General features: G+C 41.5%; 1 protein-coding gene across 1 annotated transcript in view; it reads left to right on the forward strand.

Moving 5' to 3' along the window:
• The window catches only part of LOC122808202 (rootletin-like), a 295,087-nt gene that overhangs the window by 180,110 nt on the left and 97,280 nt on the right, over window positions 1-17,697 (forward strand). The gene's annotated exons all lie outside the window — the stretch shown is intronic.

Genomic DNA, 17,697 nt, shown 5'->3' on the forward strand with positions numbered 1-17,697 from the left:
ACTAAAATCAGCCACAACTGGTGCTTCTTCATTATATAATATAGGTCAACATTTTTATTGTCTGCATTGTGAGACCTGCATGCCTATTCCCTTAAATAATTCTTAGGGGTAACCTCTTTCCTTAAACTTATTTAACATTTTACCCCTTTCTTTCTCAAAAATATTTTCGTCTGAAATCATGTCAGTTTTTAAAAAGTAAATAAGAATTTGAAAATGTTTCATTTCTAAAGATATCTGAAACAAACTTCCCCCTTTCAATATCTTTACTAATAACATCCAAATAATTAATATAATTTTTGTGAAATGTATTAGTAAACTTTAAAAATGATGACGTTTCAGACAAAAACTCCAGAAAGTCATCCGGTTCACTAACACCCCCTTTCCATAAGATGAATATATCATATAAAAATCTGTTGTAAAAATCTATAAACTTCATATACACAGAATTAAAAATATATTTCTGTTCCCCTGTTGTGAGTACTGTATTGACATAGCATGGTGCACAAGATGCCACCTTTGCTACACCTTTCAATGGATGGAAATATTCATTATTAAAGCTAAGAAATTGTACATTAAAACTGCTTTCTTAAGGATAATCCAGTTGTTGACTTACGAGTTAGTATATTTATTATTCTTAAAGAATAATTCAGCAAATCAATGTAAACCAGTGTTATGGGAATAGCAGTAAACAAGTTTAGAACATTTTGCAAAAAAATGCCTTGAAACCCTTAATATGTAAGTGTGATGCCCGCACCCTGGCCCAGCAATCAAGGAGCCTCAATCCTCCCTACTAACGCCAGAGAGGGCATCTCATATAAGAGGAAAGGATAACAAATACACGCTGTAAAGTACAATTTCCCTTAAGTGCACACAGAGATCACAGTCAGTCTGGGGCTGGTTGCTCCCCGGGTCCCCAATAAGACTCCCCACTGGCACAGCTATACGGTCCAGATCTCAGCCTAGCTGACAAGCTAACCTCCAGTACCCTCTCTGTCCAACCAGTGCTTCGTGTCCCTGCCCAAGTAGCTGACACACACACACACACACACACACACACACACACACACACACACACACACACACACACACACACACACACACTTTGAGATAAGTATTTATACAACTTCACAGACACTCCTGGGAAAGGCTGACACAAATTCTCCAGCTGTGCCCCTTTACCCAGACTATACGGTAGTAATTACTGCCACCACCAGCTAATAATTATCAGCTACCCAAAAGTCCCTAAAAGGGTGTCCAATTATTACTGTGCAATATTATTATCCAATAGTATTGTAACTTAAGCAGTCTTAAGGCTTTGGAAGGGCTTACTACAGGATCACTTATAAGCATGCAATGTACTCTGGAGCTTAATTATCTCTACATAAACCAGCCACAGTTGAAAAGGTTTTTAAAATATTTAATAATAAATACTAAAAACACACAACAGTACTACTACACCACAGTGCTATTCAAGAGTTCAGAGATCACACAGAAACTTAAAATAATTCCGTAGTACAGTTCTGACATAACAGAAAAACACTTGGTCTAATCTTTATAGTCCTAGCTATTTCTACAAGAAAACATACTTCTAAAGTAACTTACTTGCATAGAGCAAGGCAGTGCTGAGTTACATATCCAAGATCAAAATGCTCACAGTCTCTCTCTGAACAATAGTTTTTAAAATCACTAGCAAACATCTCTGCTGGGCTCTCCCAGATTACATCATTTTGACACTTAGGTTTTCCCAGTATACACATTACATTATTTTGACACTTAGTCTGGAGTTCCCAGGCCAACAGGCTACATTATTTAGCAATCTAACACCTGCTCAGGAAACTACAACAATAAAAGACATTTCACATGTACACTCCAGTAATTATTCCTTAAGTTAAAACAATAGAAAGAATGTGTTCAGCTAGCCTGTTCGGCACCACTATCTAGATCAAAGGATATAATTGTAATTTCAAAAGAACATTTGAAATGCTTGGCTTAGTTTTCCCTTACAGCAGATGGCAATGTTGCTACAGTCTTGAAGTTCACATTTTACAGTGTTTTCTTTCATTTAAGAAACAAGCCTGTATTTTACATTTATATTTACAAATGCCAGAATTATGTATCAAATTATATTTGGCTAGGCTGTTTGAAGAAGTGTTCCAAATGCTGACATAAGTTGCCGCTCTCAGATGTGCACTCACTTTGTGTTTACTGCTTGGGTCCATTTCACTTACAGGAAGATTGCTTGATTTGCCACAAATTTAATCCGCGACCCTTATCTAAATGTAAAAATAATTTGTTATTAAAACGTCTCCTCCCTTCCTCTGTGGGAGAAGCCATATCCCAGTCATGAAAATCGAAGCCTTCCACCTCATCAAAATCTTCCACAGACTCTTCCCGGAAAAGGAGTGCTAAACATCCAGTCTCAACCATGGATCAGAAAAAGATAAAATTCAGGATCTGGCTGCTCTTTCGGATCCTACGACTTCTAAAGAGACTACTACAATTTCGGCACAATCCAAGTCAGATCAGACACAACCTTCGGAGACTTTTGTATTGTCCTCTTACTAGATATTCTGTGTTGGTTGACTCAGTACCTGACAAGGTTCCATCACCTTTTTTTTTTTTGCAGAGCCCAGCATCCCCTCCATTTACTCTACTCATTCTTCCAGAAGTCTCACAAAAGATGATGTGGAGAGAGTGTTGAGGACGTTTCTGTCGGCACCGGGGCAGATTGGTTTTCCCTTGATGCCTACCTCTCGGGGTCAGGTTGCCTGACCTTCCACCACACCACCCCTGTAAGTTCCTCCTCTAACATCGTCTGTTCTTTTAGAGCTTCAGCATCCCAGCCGTCTGGATCTGTCAGTCTTGGATCTGAGGATCTCTGTATCTTTGGATCCAACATAGTCTCTGAGACCTCCGATCTTTTCGGATATGGAGAGCTGTCAGAGCTGAAGCCTGCCTATCGTGTCTGGGGTACACATTCAACTCTGAAGTTTTTAAAGCTGTCTCTGTTCCTCGGCACCTCAGCACTGGATAGTTCAGCTCTGGCTTCCTCCTCGGGGGGCACTACCAAAGGATTGGAGAGAGGGGATGATTCAGAAACCTGGTTTCTAGCATAACAGCCTGTTTCTGGCTCCTTTGAGCTCTGCCTTCAAGGCTGCTAAGAGAGTATCTTCTGCCTCGGCAGTCCTGATGGAACCTTTTTCCTTGGATCATACCTATTCCACCATGATGCTCTAGTGCTTGGAGCCTCAACAGCTCTCTTCATGGGGGCATTCTGTACCGAAACCTCAGGTTCCCTCACAGTGAATTTTGATTTCCTCTTCTGGGACTTCCACAGAACATCGTACTGAGTACTGAGCAAGTACCCAGGAAAAGGATGTGCAAGAGGAAGCACCTAGACTCCCACCAGGAGTCGGTCACTGAAGACATTGATTTTGACAAAGGCGAAAGGTCCCCACAGTCACCTCATGAAGAGCTTCCCTTCAGAGACATCCTAGAAATACTGAAACAGAGAGGTGGCTGGGCATCCTCCAACCCTACATCAGAGGAATCCATTCTCCTAGAGGCTTTCAGTGCATGACCTGTACTTCCTGGATGACTCCACCAACCGTCAAGCTCATGGACATGATTTCTGGGTGGGCATGGAAGGAGCATGACTCCATAGAAGAGACTGGCTAGGATAATGGCACCACCTGCAGACAAACAGTTTTGGGGGACAGGGGTTCCAGTTGATACCATTGTCATTGCAGTGGCCACAAAGAAGGAACTAGCTAATGAGAGTTCCACTGTCCATCCCCCCAACAGGGAGTCGCAGTTGCTGGACAGACTAGGACAGCGTGTCTTTGCTTCAGCAATCTTTTCTTTGTTGTCGCTGAACTGTCTGGCACATTTTGTTAGACTTCAGAGAGATTTGACCAAGGAATTATCAAATACTCTCTCAGAAACCATTTCTGCAGAGGTTAAATATTTGGTACCTTCTCAGTTGGCATCCCTACAGGTTATATCCAGAAGTTCCAAGAGGTTAATTTCCAGGATAGTGGAAGGATCCTCAAGAGTTGCAGGCTCAGGCATTTCCATGAGTAAGCATGCATGCATGGGCTTGTGTAATTTTGCAGAGCCACTTAAGTTCAATTTTGTCATTGCTCCCTTTGACGGCGCTACCCTTTTTGGTTCTAAAGTGAAAGAAACGCTGTCCAGGTGTGAGCAAGATGGAAAGACCTTCTCTGCCATGGGTATACGTTTTTCGGCCTTCAAAGATCCTTCTCCAGAAATTCATGGAGTGGCCGTAAAATGTGGTTCAAAAAGTCCCAAGTTCCATTCCATGATGCACATGGAGGAAGTGCCCGCAGAGGCAGAGGGGAGAACTCCATTGAATGTAGTCGCCCTCGTGTCAGCAGCGGCTTGCAAAACCAGGGTTCATGAGAATCTTTACTTTGATAAACCCAACCAGTGCTCCTTAATGGAGGCCCGATTGTTCAGCTCTGGAGACAGTCGAGGGAAGGGTGTCCCTAGACCAGAAAGCCTGGCTATAATTAACAAAAGATACTTGGATGCAGAGGATTATAGCCAAAGGTTAAATAATACCATTTTCTCTACCACCTCCAATTCCCAGAAAAATCCCTGATGTTCCACCCAGTCAGAGGGATCAAGCAGCAATTCAGATTTGAAAGCTGCTAGAAAAAGAAGCATCCAAGAGGTTCCACCAGATCAGATTGGATCCATAATTTACTCAAGGATGTTCTTCGTGTTTCACTGTTGCAGTCATCATACTTGGGTTATCTGCCTACAGGTAGCCCTCAGTCGAACCGAATACCAGAGTCTTGGGATTTCTGTGTCTGATGCTGTCGCCTCTTCCATGATGTCAGGTTGTCAGGGGTATAAAACATACAGCCGACACCGTTACATCAGCTTTTCCTGCTGCCTGCGAGCCTGAAGCAGAAGCAGTTTGCAAGTGCTGGTCGGCTGCTACCAGAAATTTTCATTTTTCGAGTTTCAAACCTGAAGTCTTCTAAAGCTAAGTACCATGTTGGGAATTCTTTTTTCTTGCTCTAACTGATGTCAGAAAAAGTTAGCAGTTGTCTTGCCTGTGGAAAGCAAATACCTCACAGAGATTTTCATTCTTACTGCATCACCTGTTTAGGACCAGACCACGATGTTCCTCGCTGTTGGTTTTGTGCCTTAACACCCGAACTATTCGTTGTCGGGCTATCTTTGTCGCTAAATTCTTTTGCTCTCGTTCTCCGTATTCTGAAATGGCTTAGGTAAGCCATCCGACTACCAATCTTCCAAAAAAACGTAATGATAAAGACCGAGACAGACTGCATAGGTCCAAAACTGCCAATGATGCTTCCGTTAAGCTAGTCGTCAGTCTGCCGGTACTGAGTGAGGTGCCTTTGCAGCCCCATGATGCCCGCTTCTACAGATTCGCAGGCCTCTGCGAGACCCATTCAGAGTCTGGTATGCCGCGAGATGCTTCTTCAGCTATGGAACCTGCGAATGTCTCTACCTTGGATGGGTCCGGAGCCGCTGTGCAGGCACCGGCTTTTGAGGGTGTATTCCGACATTCCAATGTTCGTATTAAACTGACAACTTTGTTTTTGACTAAATCTACCGAGTTTCTCAGGCCCAGAGTTCGCACTACGCCTAGAAAACTGATGACCAAAGAGCATGCTCAAGCTCCCATGTCACAAAAACAAATGCTTAGAATGGCTGAAGACATTATAACTTTAATTAGGGGAAGCCAGCCTTCCCCCTCTAAAAGACAAATAATTGATTTCCCTTCTGATTCTACAGACCATGAGTCTGATTGCACTAATTCCTCTTATTACCAGGACTTACCCTTATCTGCCTATGAGGATTCAGATGTAGAGGATTCCATTTCCTCTGCCTCCCCTTCAGAGGATTTTTCTTTTGGTGAAACCTTGCATACCTTAAGTGAGCATTTACGCTGGGAATGGCGGGACTACCCTCAGTCCAAAAAGAGACTTGTCTCAGCACAGGGGTCTAGCTATACCCCCTGTCCTGGATATTGTATATGATGTTTTCATGGAATCCAGTCTTACTCCTGACACTTTACCACCAGCTCCTAGAAAGCCTGACAGGTACTACAGAGTACCTGACTCTCACAAATTTCTCTTTAAGAATCCCACTGTGGATCCAGAGATCATTTCCCAGGGGCCTAAAGGCATTAAGGCTACTACAGCCAAAACCCTACCCCTTCGGACAGGGATTCTAGAGATTTAGACAGATGGGGTAAGAAGGTATATACCTCTGCATCTCTTGCCATCAGGGCTTTGAATTGCCAATTTCACATGTTGAAGTACCAGCAGCATATTATGGGACTAGTTAAACAAAAAATGTTGCTGCTTCCAGATTGTACAGAAAATAAAGATTTACAAGAGTTAATGCATTCTGCAAACCAAGTTAGTAAACATACTTTGCAGTGTGGTTTTGATGCCTTAGAAGCATCTTGCAGCGCTGCTGTCACTAGGTCTGTACTGAGAAGGCATGTTTGACTGAAGGAACAAATCTTGTCAGACTGTGTCAAAACAAAATTACTAGATGCTCCATTAAACCAAGAACGTTTGTTTGGCACAAAAGCAGAAGAAGTTTTTAAAAAGATGGAGGAAAAAGCTAAATCTATGCAAACTGCTAAAGATTTCTTACAGGTGCAGCCACCTAGATTTACTAGGCATTGGCCTTCAAAAAACTAGTCCTTTCCAGTCCCTCCCAGGCCTTCTCAGTCTAAACCCAGGGGCAACAGACCAGCAAGACTACAGTCTCAGGGTATGCAGAGAGCTAAACAATGGAGTGCTCCCACCTCAAAAACAGGGAGTGGTAAGCCACCCCCTTATGGAAACAGTTCACAATAACTTGTCTATCATCCTTCCCAGCCATGCCCAAGTACTTGCACCCCGTGGAGGGAAACTCTCCCTGCATGCGAAAAACTGGATGTCCATTACCCAGGACCGATGGGTCCTAAACATTGTATCCCAGGGATACAGATTCTACTTCCATTCACTGCCAACCCCAAGTGGGTTGCCAGACCTTCCTCCAAACCACTGGGCATAGGCTCAAAAGCAAGTACTTTCTCTTCTCAGTATCAGGGCTATTCAACCTGTCCCAGTAGAGCAAAGGGGACAGGGTTTCTACGCCAGACTGTTCCTGGTGCCCAGAAAAGGCAGCTCTTGATGCCCTGTCCTGGATCTGTCAATTCTCAACACCTTCCTGGTGGCCCCAGAATTCAAAATGCTTACTCTACAACAGCTTCTTCCTATGCTAGCCAAGGACTCCTGGCTAGTCACCCTAGACTTAAAAAAAGCTTATCTACACATCTCCATAAGGGAATCTTGCAGGAAATATCTACATTTCAGGGGAGGCTCTATGCACTATCAGTTCTCTGCACTTCCCTTTGGCTTATCTACTGTGCCCAGGGTATTCACAAAGTGCCTGGCTCCAGCCATTGCATACTGCAGGCAGAGAAATATTCTAATTTACCCATACTTGGACAATTGCCTGATAAAGGCAGGCAGTCAGAAATTGCTACTTCAGCACCTGGCATTTGTAAGAGACTCCTAACCTCTCTGGGGTACACCATCATTGAAAAGAAATCACAACTAGTGCCCAGCCAAAAGATTGTATTCCTGGGAGCAAGCTTGAACACAGCTTCCCAGATGGCATTCCTCAATCCAGAAAAACTGGTTTATTTGACAACCTACTTCAAACTAATGGCCACCAAAACCCAGCTATCTGCAAGAAAAATACTGCAAGCCCTAGCGTTTATGGCCTCATGCATTCTACTAATTCCATATGCAAGACTGCATATGAGGAAACTTCAGTGGTACTTAAAAAGTCCCTGGTGTCTACATTCTCAGGACATGGAAACAGTGATCCCTGTCATCCCTTGTCTAAGGGCCGAGTTCCTTTAGTGGGCAGAGGCATGCAGCCACAAGGGACTTCCTTTCACTCAACCCCTCTCCGCCCAAACCCTGACAACAGACACATCAGACTATGCATGGGTGGCTCACATGGCGAGTAAATGCATTCAAGGCAAATGGAGCCCAGGACAAATTCCCCTGCATATCAATCAAAAAGAAATGTTATTGTACAGAATGCTCTGACAGCCTTCAAATACCTTATCCTTCCAGGGCAATTCCTGATAAAGACAGACAACACCACAGTTATGTGGTACATAAACAAGCAGGGGGGAACTCATTCCTACCCACTCTGCATGTTAGCCATGGCCCTGTGGAACACAGCCTTGAGCAACCAATTGCACCTGCAAGCTCAATTCCTGCCAGGCAAAGAAAATTCACTGGCAGATGACTTGAGCAGAAATCTACTGGACTCACACGAGTGGAAACTGGAACCCAACTCATTCAAACTTCTAATCCACAGGTGGCGGACACCAGAGGTGGACCTCTTTGCCTCCCCCCAAAACCATCAAATGAGCAAATCTTGCACCAGACATCCTCACAGCAAAGCATGGAAAGTGAATGGCCTATCCTTTACATGGGAAAACCTGTCAATGTATGCCTTTCCTCCTCTGCCCCTCCTCTCTCAAGTACTACTCAAGATCAAACAGGACAGACCAAGGACAATCCTTATTGCCCCAGACTGGCCACGCCAGCACTGGTACATACTCCTACTCAGTCTGACAGCAGTGCCACCCTGGCACCTACATCAGACCCCCTCCCTGCTGTCCCAGCAGGAGGAACAGATTTGCCTCCACAACTGCAAACCCTGAACCTTGCAGCCTGGCTTATCCCCTGAATACACCACCAGTAACCCTCGGCAAACAGGTGCTGGACGTCATCCTTGAGGCCAGAAGGCCTAGTACTAGGAAATCCTATTCAGAAAAGTGGAAAATATAGTGTTCTTGGAGCCAGTCTCAAGGAAAAGACAAAACTGTGCCCACCTTACCTCAAATCCTAGATTACCTAGCAGAGCTGCTCCACAGAGGCCTATCCTTCTCATCAATTAAGATTCATGCCTCTACCATCTCAGCTCATTACAATACTGAGCACCTCTCTTGTCTCACCCTCCCATCAAACTGTTACTGAGAGGAGCTAACAATTTAAGGCCCCCGAGGAGAGCTCCCACCCCTGTCTGGGACCTTAACTTTGTACTGGAGAAGCGCACGTTTCCCCCTTTTGAGACTGCTGCTGCAGCAGAGTTAAAATTCCTCTTTTGGAAAACAGCCTTACTTCTAGCCATCACTTCAACAAGAAGAGTGTCTGAGTTAAAGGCAGTAATGGCTGTGGATCCCTTCATTATTTTCCATGCTGACAGGGTTTCCCTCAGGACTAACCCATCATTTACGCCCAAGATGATATCCACTGTGGCTTTAAACCATTCCATCCATTTACCAACTTTTTCCCTAATCATCAGAATAAAGGGGAAAGGATTCTGCACTCCTTGGGCGTGCACAGACAGCTCAAGTTCTACTCGACAGGACTAAACCTTTCAGAAAATATGACCAGCTGCTAGTTAGCTTTGCTGCAGGGGCAGAGGGCAAGGCCATTACAAAGCAAACCATTTCCAAATGGGTAGAGCACTGCATCCATTTCTGCTACAAGCACCATGGAAAACCTACCCCACAGAGGATCAGAACTCCTTCCACTAGGGCTACCTCAACCTCTACAGCATTTCTCAGGGGAGTTCCTACCATGGACATGCTGGAAGCTGCAACCTGGAGTTCTGTACACACCTTCACCATGCATTACCACTTGCCTATCTTTTCTAAATCCAGCGCTGGATTTGCCACAGTAGTCTTACAAGGCCTGCTAGCCAGCCCTAATACTTCTTGACTGCCTTCATGCTTACTCAACTTTGGGAATCAACCCAAGTGCGATAACTGCAACAGTGAAACATGAAGAACATAACACAGTTGTGTACACTTACCATAAATGTAGATGCTCGAGTGTATTTACTATTGCAATCCTGGTTACTCTCCCTCCAGCCCCGTCTTTTTCTATACTTTCTACCTATCCTCTTTTTGGCCATATCTTATGGCAATGTTATTTACTTTTTACTGGAGGTGTTCCACACCATGTAATTGCTTCCATTTTTGGGGGCTCCTAAAATCTGGGGCAAGAAAAACTGATGTAATGGTGTTAGCTGCATGTTTTATACCCCTGACGTCATGGAAGAGGCAACAACATCCGACGTAGAAATCCCAAGACTCTGGTATTCAGTTCGACTGAGGGCTACCTGCAGGCAGATAACCCAAGTGTGCTGACTGCAACAGTGAATACACTTGAACATCTACATTTATGGTAAGTGTACACAACTGTACTTTCTTTTTAGTGCTAAAAAAGATAGAGGACTAGAGACAGATTTTCATTCTCACAAATCTAAATAAAGCTGTTCAACAAACCAAGTTCTGGATGGTCACCATTCATTCCATTCTCCCTTTTCTGGGCAAGGACAACTGGATGTGCTCTGTAGATCTTCAGGATGCCTACTATCACATAAATTTGAACAGGTGATCCAGAAAGTACCTATGCTTCTGGCTGGGAGCCAGTCACTACCAATTCAGAGTACTACCCTTTGGACCTGCAACAGCCCCCAGGGTGTTTACGAAATGTTTGGCAGTAGTAGCAGCTTACCTCAAACTGCAGAGATTCTGGGTGTTTCCCTATCTGGACAACTGGCTCATTACCGTTCTGACCAGGCATCAACTCATACCTTCAAGAGATCAGGTTCTCCTCATCTGTGCTTTTGTTGGAATAACCATAAAGTACAACAAATCACAACTTCAACCAACTCAGACATTGAAATTTATTGGAGCATTGCTCAACACAAAGACTGCCACGGCTTCCCTTACACTACAACAATTTCTATCTGTAAGGTCACAGGTCAAAAAGGTCATGGACAACATATTAATCTCAGCCTGCACAGTTACCCGAACTCTGGGCCACATGGCAGCAGGGATAACCTTAGTTCCATTGGCCAGGTTTTACATGCTGATCCTACAGTGGATGTTGGCTACCCCAATAGTCAATATTCCAGCAGTAAATGTTTTGTCAATTACAAATTACCAACTCTTACAGAAGAGATCTCTATTAGTGGATCCAGTCTGATCAACTTGCTCCATGGCCATCCCTTCATTTCCCAACAGCTCAAGGGCATAGTGACTACAGATGCTTCCCAGATTAGGTGGGGGGGGGGGCATTATCTGAGGAAGACAGTCCAGGGTTACTTGGACCCCCAAAGAGACCAATTTGCATATAAATGTCCTAGAGAAGAGAGCAGTGCTCTTGGCGTTGCGAGCATTTCAAGATGTTCTTCCCTATTTGACGATTGTGATTCAAATGGACAACTTGTCAATTGTCTGGTACATCAACAAACGGGGAAACCAAATCTTACCCATTTTGTCAAAAAGCATTCAGGGTCTGGCAGTGGGCATTGCACATTCTGGGGAGATCCTTTGTGATTGTGGACAAACTGAGAAGGTGCATACTTCTTCCCCATGAGTGGTCCCTCAACAAGAAAGTAGTGGATGAGATTTTCCATTTATAGGGCCAGCCATGCTGTGATCATTTTGTCTGTCTCCTAAACAATAAGTGCAGCAGCTACTTTTCCCTGATTCCCCCACAGGGGCAGTCACTGAGGGATGCTCCACTTCACAATTCGCCCTCTAGTCTTCTTTATGCCTCCCCACCAACCCATTTGATTCCAACATTTCTGCAGAAAGCTGTCAGGTCAAAGAGCACAGTGATCCTCATTGCGCGTTATTGGCTTTGACAAATTTGGTTTCCTTTCCTATGGCCTCACCTGGATCAACGACCATGGAACCTAGATCTAACTCCAGACCTCCTGTAGCACCCGATGGGCATGTCACACTTGCTGTACCAAACCTCAAGCTGACTACTTGGCTTCTCCAATTCCTTTAGTAGCCAGACCATCTATGCTGTCATCACCTGTCTGATGTATAATTTTGTCTTCCCATAAACCCTCAAGAAGGAAAACATATTGAAGTAAAAGGGAAAAAGTTTGCCATTTGGTCTCTGCAGCATAAACTTGACCCCTTTTCAGCCTCTGTTAATCAAACCTTAGATTTCCTTGCTTACCTTTTTCATAATGGTGCTAGTACCACAACCATTAGAGTACAGCTAGCAGCAATTTCAAATTATCATACATGATTGAATTGCGCACCCATAGCTTCTCAAAAATTGAGCAAGGCCTTCTTACAGGGGACACTCCTTCTAAAGCCTCCTTTTAAAGACCGTACACCTCCATAGGACCTAAATGTGATGCTTCAGTCTCTCATACAACCTCCCTTTGAACCAGCAGCTTCATGTGACCTTAAATATCTCTCAATGAAGACTATTTTCTTGGTTGTCATCACTTCCACAAGGAGAGTTCCTGAGATCCAAGCGCTAACTTCTAAACCTCCTTACTTGTTCTTTCACAATGACAGAGTGACCTTAAGTAGCAACCCGTCCTTCTTTCCAATGTAGTGTCAGAATCCAACATAGATGGTACTATCAATTTGCTAGTGTCCAAAATTGGGAAAATCAATTTCTAAAGTTACTCTATCAAAGTGGTTAACAAATTGCACCTCCTTTGTAGTAAATTAAGCATTTCTCTACACCCATTGAAAGCACACTCCACTAGATCTGTGGCTACTTCCACGTTTTTTCAGTCTAGGATGTCTATGGATGATATTTGTGCAGCAGTGCAGCAACTTGGGCTACTCCTCAAACCTTTATCACTCATTACAAATTGGATCTGGTCTGCCGAGGTAGGGCATCATTTGGTTCAGTGGTACTCAAGAATATCCTTCTTTGAGTCCTCCCTGGACACAAGTAGCTAGGGATGCTATCCCATTCATTGAGGATAGAATGAAGATTGACACCATCAGATAAAGAAGTTATGTATGCACCATAATGTTCCATCTGTGTTCTTGATCTTCATTCTTTTTCAACTCCCCTCCTACCAGCTCCCATCCATGACTTCCGGAAGAACAAGTATTTACATGGTCTCTGAATAGGTACATTTATATATATATATATATATATATATATATATATATATATATATATATATATATGACTTTGGTTATGGCTTTCCATAATTCGCTTCCCCCTTCTATGCTAATATAGCAGCAAGCAAGATATGAGGTAATTGGCAGGGTGCACTGTGGGTAAGGGAGAAGTTCAAGAGATCTGGTGGCTAGGAGCTTTAAGATCCGCCAAGCTGGATCTGATGAATCGGATCCGAACACATTCATTGAGGAAGAATAAAGATCGACAGCACAGATGGAACATTGTGGTGAGTACATAACTTCTTTTTCATGATGTTCAGTTAACTGTAAGCTACTAAAATTGTAAGTATGAAAGTTAATAAAACTGTCTACCACAGTATCTTCCCCATATACTGTCCTTGTTTAATGCAATGATGGTGGTTCGAAAATTTGACTATGGACTGATTTTGTTTTTCTATTTTTGTTGCATCCTCTCCGATCTCAAAACTTCTGAAAACAAATCCTGGTGTGCTGAAGAAATTGACAGATAAGGAAAATAGTCATCATTTGCCTGTAATTTATATACAGAGGAAATATTCAGTGTCTAGGTCCTTTTCTTTCTTGTCTTTTTCCATTTCTCTCCTGTATATACTTCAACTTTTTTTTTCCACCTTATAGAAGATTTTTGTGTATTCTGCCTTACATGTGGGGAAGATTAAATACTTTGTGATATTCTCATTAAGGATTTTAATCTCCCTATTAAGTTTATCCATCTTCATTTCATTATCCTTAATAATCAGTTGCATAAGTTCAAAGCCCACTTGATCAAAAAGATCAAATAAGTCATTATGTAAAATAGAATTAACTTCCACACCCATGAGAAACTTCCATAGGCACAAACCTTTTGATACACAGCCTACCCTAGAGCATTCACTTAAACAAATGTTCTATCTGCAGGGTACGAAACTTAAAGAACTTATTCTTCAGTGACAGGAACTGCTCCACGATAGCACCAATGTTAGTAGAGATTTGTTTATTCAAAAAAAAAAAAACAAAAAAAACCTCAAAGGCTGATAACCATTTGTCAAAGTTCAGCATAGAACAATGTTCCTGTCACATGATTGTGAACCATATTGCACCACTTGGGCATATGCTTTTTTATTTACACCTTCCGTTCTAGGACTGGAACAGTCCACAATGACCTTCTTGTCATTAACCTTCTTGTCTGAATTTGGACAGAATTTGTAAATCTGTTGTAACAAAATTGTTCAGTCACTCTGTATGGATGTTGGTCAGGTGTAGAGCTGTAAAAATCTTGCATCTTCATATCCATAAGTTTGGCCAGTACCAAAAACTAGTAAATGCAATTACTGGCACAAAACTTCAACAGTGTGTTTGTCCCAGTGGGCATATAATATGCTTCACGATACAACCATTTATTGAAATCAGGGTTAAACCATTTCATCCCTTATACTGTTAGAGACTTCATCAGGATGCAAGTCCATTTAAAAAAAACCTGCTTTTTAAAGCAAGCATTTCCCAATCACATGATAAATGCAACCAATGAAATTTCTGTATGTAAGAACCTTATTTTTCCAAAGAATAACGCCACTTATTAAAACAATAAGAAAATTACTTATCCAAAAAAACTTTCTAAGTGTATATATGAACATGTATATGCTATAAAAAAAGATGGACACTATGAATGCTTTGTATAGACATACTTTGGAAATGAAGGACTGTTCTTTCAAATTTGGTGTTATTGAAGAAATTAATTGCCCCCGTGGTAAACAAGCTCCTGAAGAACTGCTGGACAGGCTTGAATATCTCTGGCAAGTTAAACTGAATGCTTGTATTAAACCAGACTTGAATGACATAGAGAACTTTAAAAGGTATGTGTTTAGTTCACTAACACTGTGATCACCTGACACAACATGTGACTTTTCAACCTTTTAAAAACGTGACTTTAAGGGTCTAGTTCATTAGTACTTTAATTACCTGATGTATCGTGTGTTTTTCTCTTTTTTTTTTTTTTTCCCATAATCAATCTTTATTATTTTTCTGAATAAACTAACAATATTACATAAACAAACCCAAGAAAATAAAACAAAGCCCAAATGCTACTACAAAATATATATACTATATACATGAATGCTTCCATCAATTAAACAAGATCAATCTAAACAGATAATTGATGCTAAACACAGATATACACTTACATGTCCAGGGGTTAAAGTGGATTAGAATCTTAAGCCAACAGAATATTAACATTTTTTTCCCATATTTTCGGATTATTTATGTTTTTCCTATGATCCTTAATTAATAATTTGTGAGCTAAAATATGTTTCATCGCTAATCCTTTAAAGTTATCCCATGAAGTTTGGGATGGGTTCAACCAATTTGTAGCTATATAAAGTTTCATTAGCAAGAAAATATTTATCAGTATAATTATTTGGGATTTATCCAAATTATTCGGAGGAATATGTAGAATCATAAATTCCCAGGAAAGTGTAGAATGTTGATAACCCATCTTTTGTAACTGAATTTTTAGGGAATTCCAAAGTTTGTATATGCATTTACAGCTCCAGAACATGTGTAAAAGGTCAGCCACTTGATCCTTACAGTATGGACATTTAGGCGAATTTTTAGAATTGAATTTATGCAAGCTAAGACGAGTATAGTAAGCATTATTAAGAATCATTAATTGAGTAAATAATAACTTCTGAAGAGATATTGATTTTATAGTTAAATTAATTGCTTTTAATATTTTATTATCTTCTATCAATGGTATTTTTTCCCTCCAGTATTTGATAACAATATTTGATTTTGGTATTTTAAATCTTTTACCAATTTATATGTAGAACTTATATATTTGGAATCTTGTATAAGGGTTTACCATAAATTAGAACACATGGTTAAATTGTTTTTCTCTTTTTTAAAATATGCGATTTTAAGGTGTCTAATTTATTAACAATATGATCACTTGATGTATCATGTGACTTTTTAAGTTTTTAAAAACATGTTTCTTTGATTTGTATTTAGTCTGATGAAAGTGCTGTTTTTGTCGAGTGTGTGTGTGTCTATTCAAGTCGTACTATAGTGCTGTATTGGTCTTATGTGGGAGTCTTCAGTGTGCACATTAGCTCCTAAGCTTTTTAGGTTGATGTCGCTTTTAGTGCCATACAAGCAATTTGTTCTTCCTGCGCTTTAAGCTGTCCTTGCCTCACAATGAATCCTGACTTATGTAGCTGTCCTTCCCTCATCATAAATCCTGCCGGTCATAACTGTCCTTGCCTCACAACAAATCCTGCCGCTCCTAACTGTCCTTGCCTCACAATGAATCCTGCCATTCCTGTTACCTCAACAAATCCTGCCTGTCCTGGCTTCCCTTGCCTCAACAAATCTTGCTGCTTTTTTCACCCTTATTGTCCTACTTGGTCCTGCCTGATGGAATACGCAAAATCAGAGTGAATACGCGGCATATTATTATACAGTTATACAAACCAGGCTAAGGTGCAGCCTGAAATTTACTGTTGTACAGCATTCTAAAAGATTACTGGAAAGGAAAGATGTGCACATATGTAGAGTTTTACTGGTATCTTATGAATTTTCAGTGAGACTGCTGTATGATAAACCCTGTCTCACTTCATGCTCAACTGAGAGCACAGCTATGCCTGAAAGTCTCTCCTGACCAATTGGTGAATGGAGGCATGTCTGAGTTTTAGTTTAAAAGAGCTGCATTCTGCCGTAGCCAATGTAACAGATGCAGCCAAATAAATGCATAGTGGAACATTTGTACAGATGTCCTGTAACTTGTTACAAATGAAATTTAACACAGTCATTATTGATTATTCAGTATCAAGCATTCAAGAGAGACTTTTCAGTTTGTGTTCAAGTTCACGGTCATCAGTGTCACAGTAATCAGTTATCCTGTCTTCCAGTTGTTCTTCCAGGGCCTTGCACTGTTGGGTCAAGGTGTCTTGTGCAACTTCACTCAAGGTGTTATTATTTGATAAAAATCTAAAGACCTTGTAAAACTCTGAAAACTGCTCAAACCGGTCAGTAAATAACTGTATTCTTGTATCCAGCAGAATACTGAAGAACTGTACACGTTGGATCCTGTACTTTCTTATCCTGTCCTTCATAGTCAAAGAAACACTACTTTCCTCTGTCTCTGCCTCTTTTCTTAAAATGTGGTGCTACATTTATTTCTTCTGGTATCTTAGAGGCTTCACCCATGGCATGTTGAAATCCTCTCTCTCTGTAGTTCCTCAGCAAGTCCATAGTTGATGCCAGCACTTTGACACGTAGAACTATCAATCAATGGACTCTGCAGCATTTTGTTTGCATGATTTACCTCTGTCAATCATACCAAACCACTAAACATACATTGAATTGATATGTTATAAGTTTTGAGCACAGTCCCCTTTCATGTTAGGTGAAGCTGTACGTATAAGTAAACACATTATCTCCTGTAATGCTTCCATGATGCCCTTCCACTGAAGGTGTACTGCCTTGATTGAGTCTATCCTGCATTCCCAGCAAGTCTCAGACAGTGGCTTTACAATGAAGTTTGTGCATTGTTTCAAGATCTGCCCTTGGCTTGTTGATGCTGAACAGAGTATATAAATGTTCGGCAGACATCCAAAGAAAGACACGGCCTGTAATGATGAATGTACTCCATCACTAACTATAAGATTTAAATTGTGGTAGGCACATGACACATA

The sequence above is a fragment of the Protopterus annectens genome, chromosome 8.part0 (genome assembly GCF_019279795.1).
Source record: "Protopterus annectens isolate FY-2018-M chromosome 8.part0, PAN1.0, whole genome shotgun sequence".
NCBI lineage: Eukaryota > Metazoa > Chordata > Ceratodontiformes > Protopteridae > Protopterus > Protopterus annectens.